At 40.2% G+C, this 17,622-nt stretch overlaps 1 protein-coding gene across 11 annotated transcripts in view; it reads left to right on the plus strand.

The window, feature by feature from the left end:
* Positions 1-17,622, plus strand: part of SOX6 (SRY-box transcription factor 6) — a 455,173-nt gene that overhangs the window by 55,535 nt on the left and 382,016 nt on the right. For all 11 annotated transcript variants that reach the window (XM_034770115.1, XM_034770125.1, XM_034770118.1 and 8 more), the window contains exon 2: positions 11,117-11,187. The gene's annotated coding sequence lies outside the window, so the exon portion shown is untranslated. The remainder of the gene's footprint in view (positions 1-11,116; positions 11,188-17,622) is intronic.

Here is a 17,622-nt window from a genome sequence, read left to right on the forward strand (position 1 = left end):
GCACCAGAAAACAAACTAACCCTGCAGGAAGATCCCTGCAGGCACCAAACTACCCACCCCCCCGCCGCCCCCCCCCCCCCCTCGCCATGAATTCTCTGGGATGATCACAGTACCCTCCCCCCACCGCGTGGCTGGTAACAGGGAAGATCCCTGCTAGCCAAACGCGAAAAACTAACTGCAGGGAAGGATTTATTTTCCGCCACAGGCAAACAGCCCAGTAGGAACGGCCACCTCTGTCCCCTTAATTAAGTTCCCGTATTTCAACCAGGTTACCAGGAGTGATATCACTCTCCTGAGGATTACACAACAAGATAAAGAACGGATGTTGCTTGAATGCCAGCAAACACCGGGACCATACGCTGCCAGGCTTTGTCAGGCAATGATACCAGATTACTTGCTGCAAGCATGGCGTGGTCAAGTGTCCTACCATGGAGGAGGGAATAAGGATGCACTGCCCAGAAACCTTCTGGCAAGGCTTTCGGAGTACCTCCAGGAGAGCTTCATGGAGATGTCCCTGGAGGATTTCCGCTCCATCCCCATACACGTTAACAGACTTTTCCAGTAGCTACAGACTTTTCCAGTAGCTGAACTGACCGCGAATGCAAAGTCAGGCAAAGTAATCATTAAAAACTGTTTGCTTTTAAAACAAGTTTTATATTTTAAAAGGTAAACTCACCTGAGGTCCCTTCCATGGGGTCAGAGTCTTGGGTACTGGCTTGGGAGGGTACTTCAGTCAGGGTGATAAAAAGATCCTGGCTGTTGGGGAGAATGGAGTGCTGTGTGCTCTCTGCAAGCTCATCCTCCTCCTCCTCCTCCTCTACCCCCTCGGCAGAATCCTCAGGCGTCGAGACTATCCCCGACCCAGAATCCACGAACAAAGGTGGGGTAGTGGTGGCAGCCCCCCCTAGAATTGCATGCAGCTCGGCGTAGTAGCGGCATGTCCGTGGCTCTGACCCGGAGCGACCGTTTGCCTCCTTTGTTTTTTGATAGGCTTGTCTGAGCTCCTTGACCTTCACGCGGCACTGCTCAGAGTCCCTATTGTGGCCTCTCTCCATCATGCCCTTGGAAATTTTTTCAAAAGTTTTTGCATTTCGTCTTTTAGAACGAAGTTCTGCAAGCACTGAATCCTCTCCCCATACAGCGATCAGATCCAGTACCTCCCTCACGGTCCATGCTGGTGCTCTTTTTCGATTATCAGCCTGCATGGTTACCTGTGCTGATGAGGTATCTGTGGTCACCTGTGCTCTCCACGCTGGGCAAACAGGAAATGAAGTTCAAATGTTCGCGGGGCTTTTCCTGTCTACCTGGCCAGTGCATCCGAGTTCGGATTGCTGTCCAGAGCGGTCACAATGATGCACTGTGGGATAGCTCCCGGAGGCCAATACCATCGAATTGCGGCCACACTAACCCTAATTCGAATTGCTAAAATCGATTTTGGCGCTACTCCGCTCGTTGGGGTGGAGTACAGAAATCGATTTAAAGGGCCCTTTACATCGAATTAAATGGCGTCGTTGTGTGGACGGTTACAGGGTTAATTCGAATTAAAGCTGATAAATCCGAATTAAAGTCGTAGTGTAGACCAGGCCTAAGTGTGGGAAGGGAAACAGAAGCACAGAGAGGTGAAGTGACTTGCCTAAGTTCACACAGCATGTAAGGGGCAGCACTGGGAGTAGACCCCAGAATGCAAATCTGCAGCTTGTGCAAACTATCATAGTTCCATTGACTTCAATGGAGCTACGCAGTTTTCAAACTCTGAGGATACATACACACTTTCTCTCTCTTGTTCCCCCTCCCCCCCTTTTCCCACCTAGAAAAATTGATGTGGAATTGTTAATCAAAGAAATACTGTAGAGATTTCCCAGTAGAAATACTGTAGAGATTTCCCAGTTCTGGATGCTTTTTCTGTTTGCTTAAGCATCTACTTTTTTTAAGTGAAATTTCATATGCCCCTAATTTACAGTGTGGGTGAAGACCTTTTGGAGTTTTTAAAAGTTATTTTAAAAAGGCAGATATATTAACATTTTAAAATTGGTTATTGGGCAATGCACAGTAACCTTTGATCAAAATTCCTTTTAGTACCTGTATTATCCTTCTGAGGACTATATGTTATGAAATTGCATAGTAAGCGATCCTTAATTTGGTATCTAGCACTTAGATCCTAAACTGATTGGATGCTTTATAGGTAGGCAGGCAAACAGCAGAGAAACCTTAATGAGTTTTCTATTGAGGACATAAGACATGCTTTCAAAACTGCATATGCATTTACATAAGAGACTATAAGGAGCTATTCTACTCTATATCAATTATATAATATAAGCCAATGATCTACTAGTGGGCCATACAGCCTTTCCTGGACAGTAGAATGAAATATTTTAAGAACTGTGCACTGGGACTGGCAGAGGACCCTTTCCTAAGAACTCGTTTGCAAAATTAAAGTTTTGAGAACCACAGTCTATCTAAGGTTCCTATATGATCCCCATTACTGTAGTATCTGAGCACTTCACTATAAGTCTTTAATATATTTATTCTCACTACACCTCTTGTCAGGCAGAGAAGTGCTATTATCCCTATTTTACAGATGAGGTACTAAGGATCTGAGGTACTAAGTACATTGCCTAAGGTCATGCAGGAGTTCTGTGGCAGACTGGGAATTGAGCCCAGGTCTCCAGAGTTACAGGCTAAGGTCCTAATCACTGGACCATCCTACTCCACTATGAGACTATGTCTATACTGCAGCCTATGTTTTCATAAGTTATGTTGTTCAGGCGTGTGAATAAACAACCCCCCTGAGCGTCATAAGTTTCACTGGCATAAGTGGTAGTGTGCACAGCGCTGTCGGTGGGAGAGGTTCTCCGGCCAACATAGCAACTGCCGCTCATTGAGGTGATTTTATTATGTCAACAGGAGAGCTCTTTCTCATTGGCATACTGTGGCTACACAAGTGCTCTTACAGCAGTGCAGCTGCATCGGTACAGCTGTGCCGCTGTAATCTCGCTAGTGTAGACATGGCTTAAGTGGGTTACAGATTGTCGTAATGAAACATTAAACCAGTGTCTCTAGTGAGTCAATGATTTTTGGTATCTAGCAGAGTTCTGAATTTAAGTTCCCAGGCTCATTTCTGAAAGTGGTGTGCCAGGTTTCCTTTGAGAACAAGGACTGAGAGGTTAGATATGGAGTGATTGTTTTTTGAAAAGTGTTTGCCCATGGGTGATAGGGTGTTTTTATCTTTATTATTTTTACTATGTGAGTTCATTTGAGGGCATAGTGGTTGTCTAGTCGGGGAGTTATTTGAAGGCCAGAAGAGTGGGTATGGGAGCCCATATGGAGTATCATCAAACAGTTACAACCCATACTTGATGGGGACCACATCCTGGAAAAAATCTTTCCCGAACCCCCTCTTCTAGCATTCAAATAACCCCCCAACCTCACCAAGCTCATAATAAGAATCAAGCTTCCCACAGACGATGAAAACACCAACTCAAAGCAGCACCAGACTCTGCCACAACAACAGATGCAAAACCTGTAGCCCTATCTCCACTGCTACAGTGATGAATCCCCCCACGATGAATCAAGATCCATGCTTCCTACTCATGCCTGTCAAAACATGTGGTATACCTCATCTTGTGCATCAAATGCCCCAACAATGATTTTGTAGGTCAAACTAGACAATCACTATGCTCTTAAATGAATTCATGCAGGAAAATGATAAAAAACAAAAACACTCTGTCACCCGAACACTTTTTTCACAAAAGCATCACTCCATATCTAACAAAAATCGTGGACTCAGTAGACACGCTGATTTTATGTCTCATTACAACAGTCTGTAGCCCATTAAGGCCAGGTGTATGCTCAGAAGTTAAGTTGATCCAGCTATGTCGCTTGGGGAACATAGGTCTGACCTACTCCCCATGTAGGCTGCATTAGATTGATTAATTCTTCTGTCGACTTAGCAACAGCCTCTTAGGGAGGTGGGTTAACGATGCCAATTGTAGAGTCCCTCCTGTTGCTGTAGGAAGTATCTACGATGATGTGCTACACTAGTGCAGTTGCACTGCTGTAGTATTTCACATGTAGACAAGCCCTAATTCTCTGTCCTGTAACTCCTTATGCATAATCTGTTCCACCTTGTACTGAGTTGTGATACTTTGATACAATACATGGTGTGATCTGCTTATTCTTATGATAGATCATTTTGCAATGGTTTCAGTTATCAGGCAGAAAAATCAAGTTGTGGATTCTTTTGGAAGGCTGAACTGATGATATTTAGACAACAATGAAGTGGGAGGATTTCAAAAGGGAAAGTCATGAAGTAAACAATAATTTTCCTTAATGGATGGAACTGTACCTTTGATGGCTTGTCTATGGGGGGGCCCTCAGGAAAGAGAAGATGAATTAGCTAAAAGTGTGAAGTTAATGTGCATAAGATAAAGCACATTAAACCCCAGTGTGGATGTCTTGTTCAGAAATAAAATGACCTTAGTTTGTTTTATGATCCTTGAATTTCAAGGCAAAATTGTTATTATTTCTCCAGTAGATGCAGGTGTATATTTATAGGGTAAGATCCTGGTTGCATTGATGTTATTGGGAGTTTTGCCGTTAGTTGAAGTGGGACCTTGGATTAAGCTACAGCAAATTAAGACTACTTTACTTCTTTAATGCATTTTTATTTATGTGCACTAATTTCACACCTTTAGTTAATTTTGCCCTATCTTTCCTGAATGTCACTGTGTAGACAAACCCTAAGGGTATGTCTACACCGCTGCTAGGAGTGAGCCTAGACACTCATGCATATGTACTAAAAATAGCTGGATACTGCGGCACCCCTGGAGCTCAGGCGAGCCATCCGAGCTCGGATTCACTGGGTAGGATGAGTCTGAGCTTGGCTGGATAGCCTGAGCCTCTGCCAGTGCTGCAATGTGCACACAGCTATGTTTACCAAATGTAAGCAGGCTAAGGCCTTCTCTACACTTAAAACGCTGCAGCTGCACAGCTGTAGCACTTCAGTTTAGATGCTGTCTACACTGATGGGGAGGGGGCAATTCTTCCATCGGCATAGGTAACCCATCTCCCTGAGAGGCAGCAGCTAGGTCGATGGAAGAATTCTTCCATCGATTTAATGCTGCCTACACTCAGGGTTAGGTCACTGTGGCTATCTCTCTCAGGGAGATGGATTTTTCACCTCCCCCGCCCCCCGAGACACAGAGCTATAGTGATGTAAATTCCTAGTGTAGACCAGGCCTCAGACTAAGCCACTCTTCCTGTGGTGGTAGCAGAATATAAGCCAGGTAAAAGATTACGAAGAGGGAAGGCAACAGCATTTCCCTCTTGTTATTTGTAGGGGAGCGTCCTATGAATAACAACGTTAATTGCTCTGTTTAATGTCACTTCCAGACAGGAAAGTAGTCTGGGAAGCATTGCCGATACATTAGGCTATGTCGGGGGGAGGGATAGCTCAGTGGTTTGAGCATTGGCTGCTAAACCCAGAGTTGTGAGTTCAATCCTTGAGGGGGCCACTTAGGGATCTGGGGCAAAATCAGTACTTGGTCCTGCCAGTGAAGGCAGGGGGCTGGACTCGATGACCTTTCAAGATCCCTTCCAGTTCTAGGAGATAGGATACACTAGCACTTTTGTCAGTAAAATTTAGGTCACTCAGGGGTGTGTAAAAACCGCCCCTCTGACCAGCATAAGTTACACCGACAGAAGCGCCGGTGTGGACAGCACTATGTCGGTGGGAGATGCTCTCCTGCTGACATAGCTACTACTACTTGTTGAGAGTAGTTTAATTATGCCGACGGGAGAGAGCTCTGTCGTTGGCATAGAGCAGCTACATGGGAGACCTTAATGGTGCAGCTGCAGCAGTACAGCTGTGTCGTTATAAGGTCTCTAGTGTAAACAAAGCGTAAATAAAGCATCCTTCACTGACTCATGTGGAAACTCTGCCTTTTACTTCAAATAAGTAAAAATCCAAAGAGACATGGTAGATGTAACAGAACTCCAACTCAGAGGAGCTCAACATAATCAACTTAGTGCCCCCTTCATTTTTATTATCGTGATTATGGCCTTGCATATGTCATTACTGTTGTTTTAATTGTGCAATTTTGCACGTACAAAGTGTGAAATTACTATGTGAATCAGGCCCTAAATGTATAACTTCAATGTCTGTATTATACCTTTTTCTCATCTCATATCATGCTGTAATTCTTAAAATAGGTTTTTAACAGTTGTTGAATGGTACATAGTTTGGTCCCAGCAGCCCACAATGATAGGCCACATTCTTAAACGATATAATATGATACCATGCTTTCTTCTAAATAACTGCTTCCATTTTTTACATGCAGGCTTCTTTGGTGCTCACTGATGGTTGTCCGCAGAAAATTCACACTACCTGTAGAATCTGGTTATCTTAGAATAACTATGGTCCTTTATTATTATTGAAAGCTTTTATTAAATGAATACACTCTCAGCTTTCTGTAGAGAAATGTGGTGAAATCATATGTTAATACAAGCTATTTTCTACTTGGAATTACTAAAGCTATTGAAGAGGAGGAGGGTTCACTGATAAACTAAAAAAAAAAATCCTGTTTTTGTTAGAAGTTTCTTTGGTTGCTGGTATTTATAGTGATACTTTAAGTATTCTGGGTTTGATCCTGCAAACTTTTACTCATGAAAGTAGTCTCTCTTATGTCCATGGTTTTATTTGCAGGAGTATGGTTTTGCAAATAAAGCTTGACTTTTGTAAAGCAAATTTCTCAGAAAGTTTCCTGGAAATTCTTGGTTGTATGTGCATGGCTTTAATTGAAGTCAATGGGAGATGTGCTTATGCCTGTGAGGGTATAATTTGTCCTAGTAGTCTTTGTATATACAGTCTGTATATACAATCCCAGCCCAATTTAAGCCAATGGCAATACTCCCATTGATAAGAATGGTGCTAGGATTTCACCCTCTGAATATATACATGTATGTATCTACTGGAGAAATAGTAAACTTTCCTTCAAACCAGGCCCACTGAATTTTGGTGTTTTCCTTTTTGTTAGTCTGGAATTCTGTACATCCCTCCTGACACCTAGACCCCTTAGGATATATCCACACAGCCTGCAGCAGTGAGCCTCCCAACCTGGGTTGATAGACTTGGGTTTGTGGGGCTTGTGCTAGTGCTCTAAAAAGAGCTGTATAGACAGCGCTTTTAAGTTGTGGCTCAGGCTCTGAAGGCCACCTGCCTCCCTAGACTTCAGAGCTGAAGCCCCAGCCCCAGCTGCAACTTCAGAATGCCTGTGCACAGCTGTTTTTAGAGTGCTGGTGCAAGCCCTGGAAGCCTGAGTTTATTGATCCGTGCTGGGATGCTTACTGCTATGGGCTGTGTAGTCATACCCTTATCCTTTTCAAGGGCAACTTTTATCTGATTGCCATTTGCCCTTGTGTAATCCCTCATATTTAAAAGATGCCACTTTGTCTGGCTTCTTAGGCTGGGGTTATCCAAGGGGGCTAAGAGGAGTTATGTACCCAGTTCCCATTGACTTTCCATGAGAGTTGGGCACCTTAACTCTCTTTTGAAAATCCCAGCTTTAATTTTTTGTTCTTCACGTTTCCTGATGTTTTAACTGCAGTGTGTTTCAACTGTTTTTATTCCATCTCCCAATATGTTGGCAGTTCACAGGGTGCTCTCAAAATGTATTTGTACTAGCGAGTGCGCTGTGGTCGTGGCAGGTGGATATAAGTGCTGTACAGCTTTACTGCACTGCATCTTCTGCTTTCTCCTTTCCCTGCATGCTAGCCAGGCCCCAGTTGCATGGTGGCTGCTGCTGGTTGGGGCATTACAATGCCATGATGCTGGAGTTGATTGGTATCGTGCAATGTCCTTTCACTGTGGTGTTTATTATAAAATGGTGGGACAAAAGAGTCAACAGAAGAAAGCTTATAATTTATTTGGTTGGTTTGGGGAGCAATGGGCTTTAAATATGGAGCACCTTTTGGCAAAAATGCCTGAATCTGAGTGCAGGATGGTGTGTGGTTTTTTTTTTTTTTTTTTTAAGCTTCACTTCTGTCCCTTGAAAAAAAAGAGCAAGCCAATCTTCAGTAAATATGCTAGTAGCTTTCCAAAAAGCTGTGTAAGAATAAGCTCTGACATCAGTACAGCATTCTGACTACAAACACACATTTCCATGAAGTTACTGATAGGAGTAGTACCATAGAAATCAATGGGAATACTTCACTGAAGAGGAACTTTATTCTTGTGTTTATGCAATGACCATTCATCTCAGTCATCACCTGGGATTGAACCAGAGACCTCTAGAACTGAAACACTTGTCTAGTGTGAGGCAGCAGTGCAGACTTATGTCCTCTATGGATCAGCTACAAAGGGGGGGTGCATATTACATATGGAACAGTGGGTTACCCTGACAAGTCTATACTACTTTATCTAATCCAGGAGTAGGCAACCTATGGCATGGGTGCCGAAGGCTGATTTTCACTGGCATTCACACTGCCCGGGTCCTGGCCACCGGTCCTGGGGGCTCTGCATTTTAATTTAATTTTAAATGAAGCATCTTAAACATTTTAAAAACCTTATTTACTTTACATATAACAATAGTTTAGTTATATATTATAGACTTATAGAAAGAGACCTTCTAAAAACGTTAAAATGTATGACTGGCACGCGAAACCTTAAATTACAGTGAATAATTGAAGACTTGGCCCACCACTTCTGAAAGATTGCCGTCCCCTGTTCTAATCAATAAAAATAAATGCGTGTTCTAAAAAAATATATTCAACATGGGTTTAATATTTGTGATATTAACTTTCTGATGATGGGGAAAGATTGTTTTCCTTTCACAGCTGCATCTTTAGTCTTTTGACTGGAAAAATTATCATCTGTTAAACCCAGTAGGAAAAGAATAAGGTGCAATGCTTACTGGTAGAACATTTCACTACAAATACAAAAAGAAAAAGTCTTGAAACCACTTAAGTTAATTAAGTCATGAGGTGTTGTTTTGTACTTGGAATATTGTTTTTCTTTTGATCCAATAACTATGCATGGTAAAATGAGTCATGATTTTAGTAACTGTCTCTAATTTTCCTTCATTTAAAGTCAGGGTACTTTATATTTTGAATTTGCACTGTAAATAAGTGTTTCAGGTAGTCTGGAGTGTTTTCACTATTGTTACTTATAGTCTGGTTGTACCGGTAGACTGCTGCTACATTACTGCACATTTAGTTGATTTACTTTGAATGTATTATATGGGATGCACTATTTTACCCTCACATTTCCTTGGTTAATTTAGTAAGGGAAAAATCATTTTTTTATTATTTTGTATGATGTACTAAATATAACCACCTAGCTAAGATGAAACCATTTTGAATAGATTGGGCTGTTTATTTTTTTTTTTTTTTCAGCCTGACTAGCTGCATAATGGTGCAGCCTGCAGCCGATTGCCAGTTTTGAGGTGTTATCTGAACAACAACAGGCTTTAATTTGCTCAGGATCACTGGGCACAGTTAGCCCTGTTCTGTCTCTCACTTACTTGCATTGTTATGAACATTAATGTTTTTACATGCATATTTCCAAGCTAAATTTTTTCCTATAGTTTTAATTTTAGCTGAACTTTGAGGCTAAATTTTAAGTTTTGTGTGTTTAACCTTCATCCTAATTGCTTGTCCACCATAAAGTGGTGGTGCTTTGTTCCTAAATTCTCTCTATGAGGTGGTGCGCATTAAAGTGTATTTATACTCTTTCAGATTAATTAACTGTGACCTTACGAACCACTGTCCTTGTTTAATTGGTGGCTCCAAAGCACACTAATGGCATAAATCAACTGATAATGAGATTCAGACTTGCTTTTAACATATATAATAACACTGCAATGATATGGCAAATGAGATTTGTTGACTCTGTATTGGCATTACAGGAGAGAAGACACAATTAGATGTGTACTTTTGGGGTGGGGGAGGGCTTCACTGGAATGAATAACACGCAGTTCAGGGTGGGTGGATGGGATAAGGAGGATATTCTACATCAAGATAAGTTTGGTATTCTCTCCTTATCTGTAGGCAGTGTGCAATATTGTGCAATGTGCACTTGAGGGTACAGAAATGTGGTGGGAAGGTGTTTCTTACACATTACTGGAGGGTAACAAAATGGATGATTTCATCTTCAATATAGTTACATGTTTTTTACACTAAACTTACACCCACTATTTTATGAACTGCAAATTAATCAGATAGTTCCCAAGGAACAAAAAAAGATTTTGACCTAAACTAGTAGCCCAGGCCCATTATTATTTTCAGTTTAATGTTACCCATATCCATCTCCCGCATTTTTGGAAAGAAAACAAGGGCTTTGAAACAAAGTTTCTTTGTTTTCACAAGAACTGAAAATGTGCTGTATGTAGACCAAACAATAAAAATAAACTGCCGAACTACCTTCTAATGCATGGGGGTTCTGGAGAGAGGAAACCATGGATATTTAGAGGCATAAAGTGAGTCATTGTGCTAGTTAAAGAATTTTATAAGGCAAGCTCTGTGGGTTTGAGTTGCATCTGTTACCTTTCCAGCCAGAACTGAGGGGTATGGAGGAAAAAGAATGTTGGATTGAATCATGCCTTATACTGAATGCATTGTACCTAGGCTAAGCTTCTAAATGGGATCTAGACCTTAGGTAGAACAAAAACATTCTTGTTGTATGACTGTTACCTTAAATGTATTCCAATTTAGAATACCAAAAAGATATTATATTAAAACAGTTAAGCTACAAAACACTATTACCAACAGATTTTTCTAAAGTAATGTGTGTTCCCATAACCCTTTAAAAAATCTCTTTGTTGTTTTCCCTATTAAAAAGATAACCATGCCTGTTATTTCTGACAGCTCTTACAAGCCATAATGGACTGGGTTGCTATGGTGTAAGATGTAGAACAATGAAATAATTGTTTGTCATGGTATTGGCTTCCTGGAAACAAATTCTGTGTAAATTATTCGGTTGAAATGGTGACAACAGTGCTGGTTGCAATTTTGTTTAGTTCATAGTTAGAAAATGCCTCTGTCCTATAATAAAAAAAGAAGTTAAATGTGTCAGTTTTGATAGTTTTTCTTTGCTTTAACTTTTTTCTTTCTACATTTTCAGGTCAGTTTCATGAATTCAAAAGCAACTTACCAGTGATTTCTGGGTGCTGGGGCTGATTTTCTTGTGTGTTTGTAAGTATTTATTGATTTATTACACTACTTATTTTCATGTATGTCTGAAACAGTTTTAACATGAAAGTAGGCACAACATTAAAATACCATCCTAGGACCTCACTAGTCAGAATGTGTTGTTAAGAGATTTATCGAACTACTTAGAAACATTTTATTTTTTTTGAGGGGTGGGGAGGGGAGGAAAGAGTCGATGTCCCTCTGGAGTTCTTGTGCAATCCTACATTTCAGTCTCTCAGGGTGGATATAAATACCTGAATTAAGGAGTGAGCACCACTGCCCTCATCTCGGAATGTCTGTTGAATTTCTCAATAGTAATTGAGATGTAACTATATAATGCTTGTCATTTTATAACATCTGTGAATCTATGCTGACCCTGTGGCTTACATCAGCAGTGTTTCTTGCTGCAATGATGGAGATATGCTCCTGGAAGCAAATTGGGGCCACCAATGCCAGGAAGGTGGAGTTCTTGGAGGTAATGCACATAGGTTATTGGGAAAATGCCAGGGCAACCTCTGGCTGCTGAACCAGAGTTGTGTTCATGTTTAACTTGGAGGAGGCTGACATTTACAATTGCAGAAAAAGGCCTGAGACTGTAGTTATTTAGGCCTTGACGCAGGAAGGCACTTCAGTATGTGTTTAAGTTTCAGTGAAGTCTGTGGGATTTAAGCACATGCTTAAGTGCTTTTCTGAATTTGGGGCTTTAGAGACAAGAAGCTCGGTAGGAAAGAAAAGGCATCTACAGAATAAAGGCACAGAAAATTTTCAGTACAATAACTTACTTAGTGTTTAGATGTGGCCAGGTGTTATAAGAGGGAACCCATGGGACGGGGGCAAAAATAATAACTGACAAACCCTGTGCCTTACTATAAGGTGATGCTGCATAAATGGAGTAAATCAACACAACACAACTTTAAAGCACAAAATGTTGTTTATGGAGCTTCAGCTAAAGTTGTTCACAAAATTATGATGAAATGGGAGAACAGCTGTTTTCCCCCCAAAGAAGAAACATGATCAAAACACACAATTTGTGATGGATAACATTCAAGTTACTATCACTTTCTTCTTACAAAAGAGTGCCTTATCACTCATCCCTTGGCAAACACTTGTCTTTTAAATTCCTTTCACTTACTAATCTATTGACCTATATTTCTTTTTAGTGAAAATTGTTAATAAAATTTGGAGAAAATATATAATAGTTAAAAAAATAAAATAATTCATTTAAACAAAATTACTAAAATCTTAGAAAAATAGATTTCTGATGTCTGATCGTGGCAATGTAGAGTCATGGACTGAACATAGGACTGAGATCTAGGAACTCATTATTTTTAATCCTGAATTTACCTAGGACTCTCTGCATAGTTTTGGTTAAAAAAAAATCACTTAGTCTTTCTGTGCCTCAGTTTCCTCATCTGTAAAATGCAAATAGTAGCTAAATGTATCGTCGTATCCCTGGTATTTCTCAATCTAAGTATATGAAGTGCAATATATACTATGGTAAAACAAATACTGTGGGGCAATAAATGGTGTCTTTTTTTTTTTTTTTTTTTAAGTATTGCCCCTTGTACTAATCTAACTCACTGGAAGGCTGTGAAAATTCTTTCACTAGCCAATATAGCATCATGAAGTTGTACTGTGATATAAATGCTTGTCATAATCATATTTTAGGCCACTTGTCTGAATCCTGCCCAGGTTGGTAGTGACCAAAAGTTGTTTAAAAATTAACATAAATATGCCTTTAAAATACTTTGTACATGTAAAACAAGTAGTCATACTTAGGTCAATCAAATAAATACATTAGAAAGAACTCTATAATAAGCAGTATAAATGATTGCCATCTGACACCTGTAAGCTGGTCTATGCCAAAGGAATTGGTGTTAGTACAATTCCTGGAAGTCAGATAACCATGTCTGACAATGCTGCCCCCACCACTGCTAGCATGCTTGTTGGCAAACTCAGCAGAGAGGTCAAAGATTGAATGAATATATAAACTCAACTATCATCTAGTCTCTAGAGGTGGTCTCTGTAAATCAGGGCTCAGGCTCATTGATAGGATGTGTGGAGAAGCTAATGCTGTTTCTGACTGTCCGTGTTCTGTGGCTAGAAGGTTTATTTTAGCATTTAGGGTTATCAGTACAGCAGCATTCACAAGGTCTAAATTCACTTAAGCTAAAAATAAAATCTAGAACATAAAACTGACTTGGTACTATCCAGTTCCTTCTCAGATACTATAAAAGTATTGAAGTAAGTTCTATATTAGCAGTGGATGAAGCTGCCTTCAGAAAACTGCTCTGTAGCTTCCTGAAATTGCAAAGATTCGGAATATAGCATACAACAGGTCACTTGATCTTGTTAAGTGATGATCATTTCTATGGTGCCATAAGGATTCAAGGTGCTTTACAGACAAAATGAGCCAGGCTGCTGCCTCAAGTAGCTTACTGTCTGAGAAAGGCATGATTTTTGCAAATCTTAACTCATGCACGTGGCCCCATTGAATTTAATCAGAGCAGAATCAGGACCTAACTTAGACATAACACAGCAAGGTATGACACAGAAAAGTTGGAGGTCTGAGGGATTGGCATAAGGAGGAGAAGAGATGTAAACGATCATGGGATGTTTTAGTTGCATACACATCTCATTAGTGCATTTAAAAAAACTAAGATGTAATGTTTAGATATGCTACAGTAGTCTTTCACTCTTATAATATGGATAATTTGGTGAGCCAAAAATTTGTGCAGGAGTAGAAATCACTGCTCGAAAGGTTGAGTAACCTCATATATTTTCCACAGAGGTATACTGTGGGCTGTAGTCCATGAAAGCTTATGCTCTAATAAATTTGTTAGTCTCTAAGGTGCCACAAGTACTCCTGTTCTTCTTTTTGTTAAATACCTGTTTACATCAGTTCAGAAGCTGTTTCAACCAGGGGATATAATAATCTTTTCTTTTTTTCCCAAATATTTGAAAGTTTTGTCATAAATGTGTTCATTCTGTAACATATAATTACTTGGATCACCCAGTTCAGACAGCTTTGTTTTTGTTGTTGTTGTTATAGCTAACCAGTTTCATTCAGGAGAAAACAGGACTGATGACTCATACAAATTGCATAGAAAATGTGACTTCTTTCCTTTTCTATATTTCCCACAGAGTTATTGTCATAACTGAAGGTTACTTTTGTGGTCTTAAAGTGGTTTTATATTTTGAATTATTTTCATAGGTAGACTTGTTCAGTGGTGAATTGCAAGAGTCATTTAAAATTACAAATATTAAAATAGAAAGATATTTTTAATGGCTCTGAGCTTATGAAAGGTTTTTTGTTTGTACTCTAGCAATTATTCATACATCCTTTCAACACCAGGTAGCCTCTACAATTCTTTTTTCTGTATTTACATTGTATTCTAACCCGTGTGTGTGTGTGTATGACAGAGATGGGTTTTATGCACATATACTGTTTTAATGAGAACATCAATAAATGAAGAAAAGCCTTTCTTAAATGGACATCAGCAAAGTCCAGGGAACTTCTAATGTATTGCTACAATAACTCTTCAATGAAAAGCCTGTTTTGGTAATATGATGAAAATAATACCATATAATTTTCGTTTAAAGTCAGATGGCTTTAAAAAGCATCTAGTAAAAACATTTCAAAAATGAGTATTTATTACAAATACACCTCTACCCCGATATAACGCAACCCGATGTAACACGAATTCGGATATAACGCGGTAAAGCAGTGCTCGGGGGGTGGGGGGGAGGCGCGGCTGGCGCACTCCGGTGGATCAAAGCAAGTTCGATATAAGGCGGTTTCACCTATAACGTGGTAAGATTTTTTTGGCTCCCGAGGACAGCACTATATCGGGGTAGAGGTGTACTGAAACAAACACCTGGAACCTGTGTATTTAATACAATGTACAATGTTGTGTCAAATTTTGTTTGTTCAGACCTTTCTTGAATTTCCCACATCTGCTGTCAATAACAGATCAAGTTTTTTGCTTCGAACTCAACAATATATATTTTTGAAGACCTATGTTTTTCAAAATAATGGAATCAGATCCTCGATGCAAATCAGCATGGTTCCTATGAAGTCACTGGATTTACACTAAATGAGGATCTGGCCAAATACATTTCTGTCCTGTGTCTGATGCATTTTGATTTAAAAGATAAAATCTATGAAATTTTGTGAATAGTTTTCTATATATTAAGATGCAACAAAGATACAGAGGTAAATTAAGGTAAAGCATCTTTGAAGAGGTCTTTATGTAAATGAAGAATTCAAAGGATTTGAGGCTTCCCTGCTTTACAATCTAATTGTAGACAAATGATCTGCTGGTTTATGATACATTAATTTCTGGGGGACACATCTCTGTCCGCTCTCTAGCTCAACTCTTTAGTGCATTCAAATATTAGAAAGTTTATTTTAAAGATTCTTCTATTTTCTGTCTTTGTCACATACACAGTCTATTAGCATTTTGGCCAAAAAGGTCTCCATCACATTATCCCTTACCTTTCTCAATAGAAATGTTAAAAGAACCAGTTCTTTCTAGAGAAAGATAAGTATTACCTTAACACAAGCTGTCTTGGCTGAATCATCTATGATTATTTTATGGCAGGTAAAGAAATCATCTTCAGATGGAACTGTCTAACTGCTATCATTATTATTTAATGTTGGCGTTGTAGTAGTATCCAAATGCCCTAACAGAAATCTGGGACCCGCTGTATTATGTGCTGTACAAACACATACAAAAATATGATGCCTGCCTCAAAGAGCTTACCCTCTTAAATAAACAAGACAGACGACCAGAAAGATGCACACACCGTTTAGGTAATATGGCCGATGTACCTATTTTGCCTTATCTTTTTTTTCCCTTAAAGATCCCTCCAAAATTTCCCTCCCTGTCCTGTTTCAACATTCCTCAACCATCCATGGACATGGATTGAGGCATACAATAGTCTTTTAATGGAATTGTAGAAGGCAGGAGGAGATAGTGGTTTATTCTGACAGGCAGAGATTGTTTTTGTTAGATGTCATTCACCCACCGTTAATATTTTACCTTCTTTTGCTCATTGGGTTTTCAGACATACAGTGGGTAGGGAGGACTTTGATTTGGGGCTGTTGCCTAGAAAGTCTTACTCATGTAAGTAAGTTGCCAATTCAGTCTTGGAACTACTCATGTGTAGGGCTCTGCAGGGTCAGGTTCCTGATTGTTGCATACCTTTCAGAATAGCAGGGGTGGCCAATCTGAGCCTCAGAAGGAGCCAGAATTTACCAATGTACATTGCCACAGTAATATGTCAGCAGCCCCCTATCAGCTCCCTCACCCTGCTCCCAACACCTCCCATCCACTGGCAGCCCTGCCGATCAGCTGTCTCATGGCGTGCAGGAGGCTCGGGGGGGTGGGGAGGGGACAGCGAAGGCACTGCAGCTTTAGGGGAGGGAGTGGGAAGGGGTGGAGTGGGGGCAGGGCCGGTGACAGAGCCAGGGGTTGAGCAGTGAGCATCCCCTGGCACATTGGAAAGTTGGCGCCTGTAGCTCCAGCCCCGGAGTCGGTGCCTATACAAGGAGCTGCATATCAACTTCTGAAGAGCTGCATGTGGCTCTGGAGCCACAGGTTGGCCACCCCTGATGTACAGACTGCACCTTGACAAGAAAAATTGGATGCACAGTATGCAGGTGTTTAGAGCAGCAATATGTGTCGTGTTCAATTTGGAATGCTGCTTCTTAAACAATAAGGGGAGGGTACATTTAGACTACGTTTAGAACTTTAATTTATAATGCACAACCCCTTTTTCCTTCATTTCCTTCGAAGCAACAAAATGGGTGTCACAATAGAAATTCATATAAAATAATAATTTACATTCATACTAGTCTAAAGGCTATTAAAATGTTTATAAACTACAAATATATGGCACTACTGAAATGCAGCCACCAGTGGGTTGGAAATTAGCATCCACTGGCTCATAGCATATTGTGCAAGAGTAGAAAAAATATATGTAGTCACTAACTTAAGTTTTTGGTAAGGGTTAAACCCTGCTGTTTTGGATACATTTTTGTAGTTAAAATATTTTTAGAAATGCTCCTTTTTAGAACTGCAGTGCTCTGAATGTAAGCAGGGACCCTTTTGCTTTGCCACTGCCATGTGTATGTGCCACTTTAGATCAAACTGCTGCCTACAAAAATCTTTACAAAATCAGTAAGGGAAAAAGGCCAATGCTCATCCAAACAATTCTGCTTTTGCAAGGGCAGAGTACACTGTGCAAGCTGCATAGAACACATGGGAGACCAAGAACAGTTAGGAAATTCTTGTATGGAACAGCTGGAACAAGAATGTGGAAGAGTACAGCAGTTTGTACCTTGAGACAGTCTCAAGGTACATGTGATTTGCATCTGCGGAGTCAATGTTTGTAGAAAAGAAAGGCTTAATCATCACACAACTGAACCCTTAA

The sequence above is a fragment of the Trachemys scripta genome, chromosome 4, assembly GCF_013100865.1.
Source record: "Trachemys scripta elegans isolate TJP31775 chromosome 4, CAS_Tse_1.0, whole genome shotgun sequence".
NCBI classification, from domain to species: domain Eukaryota; kingdom Metazoa; phylum Chordata; order Testudines; family Emydidae; genus Trachemys; species Trachemys scripta.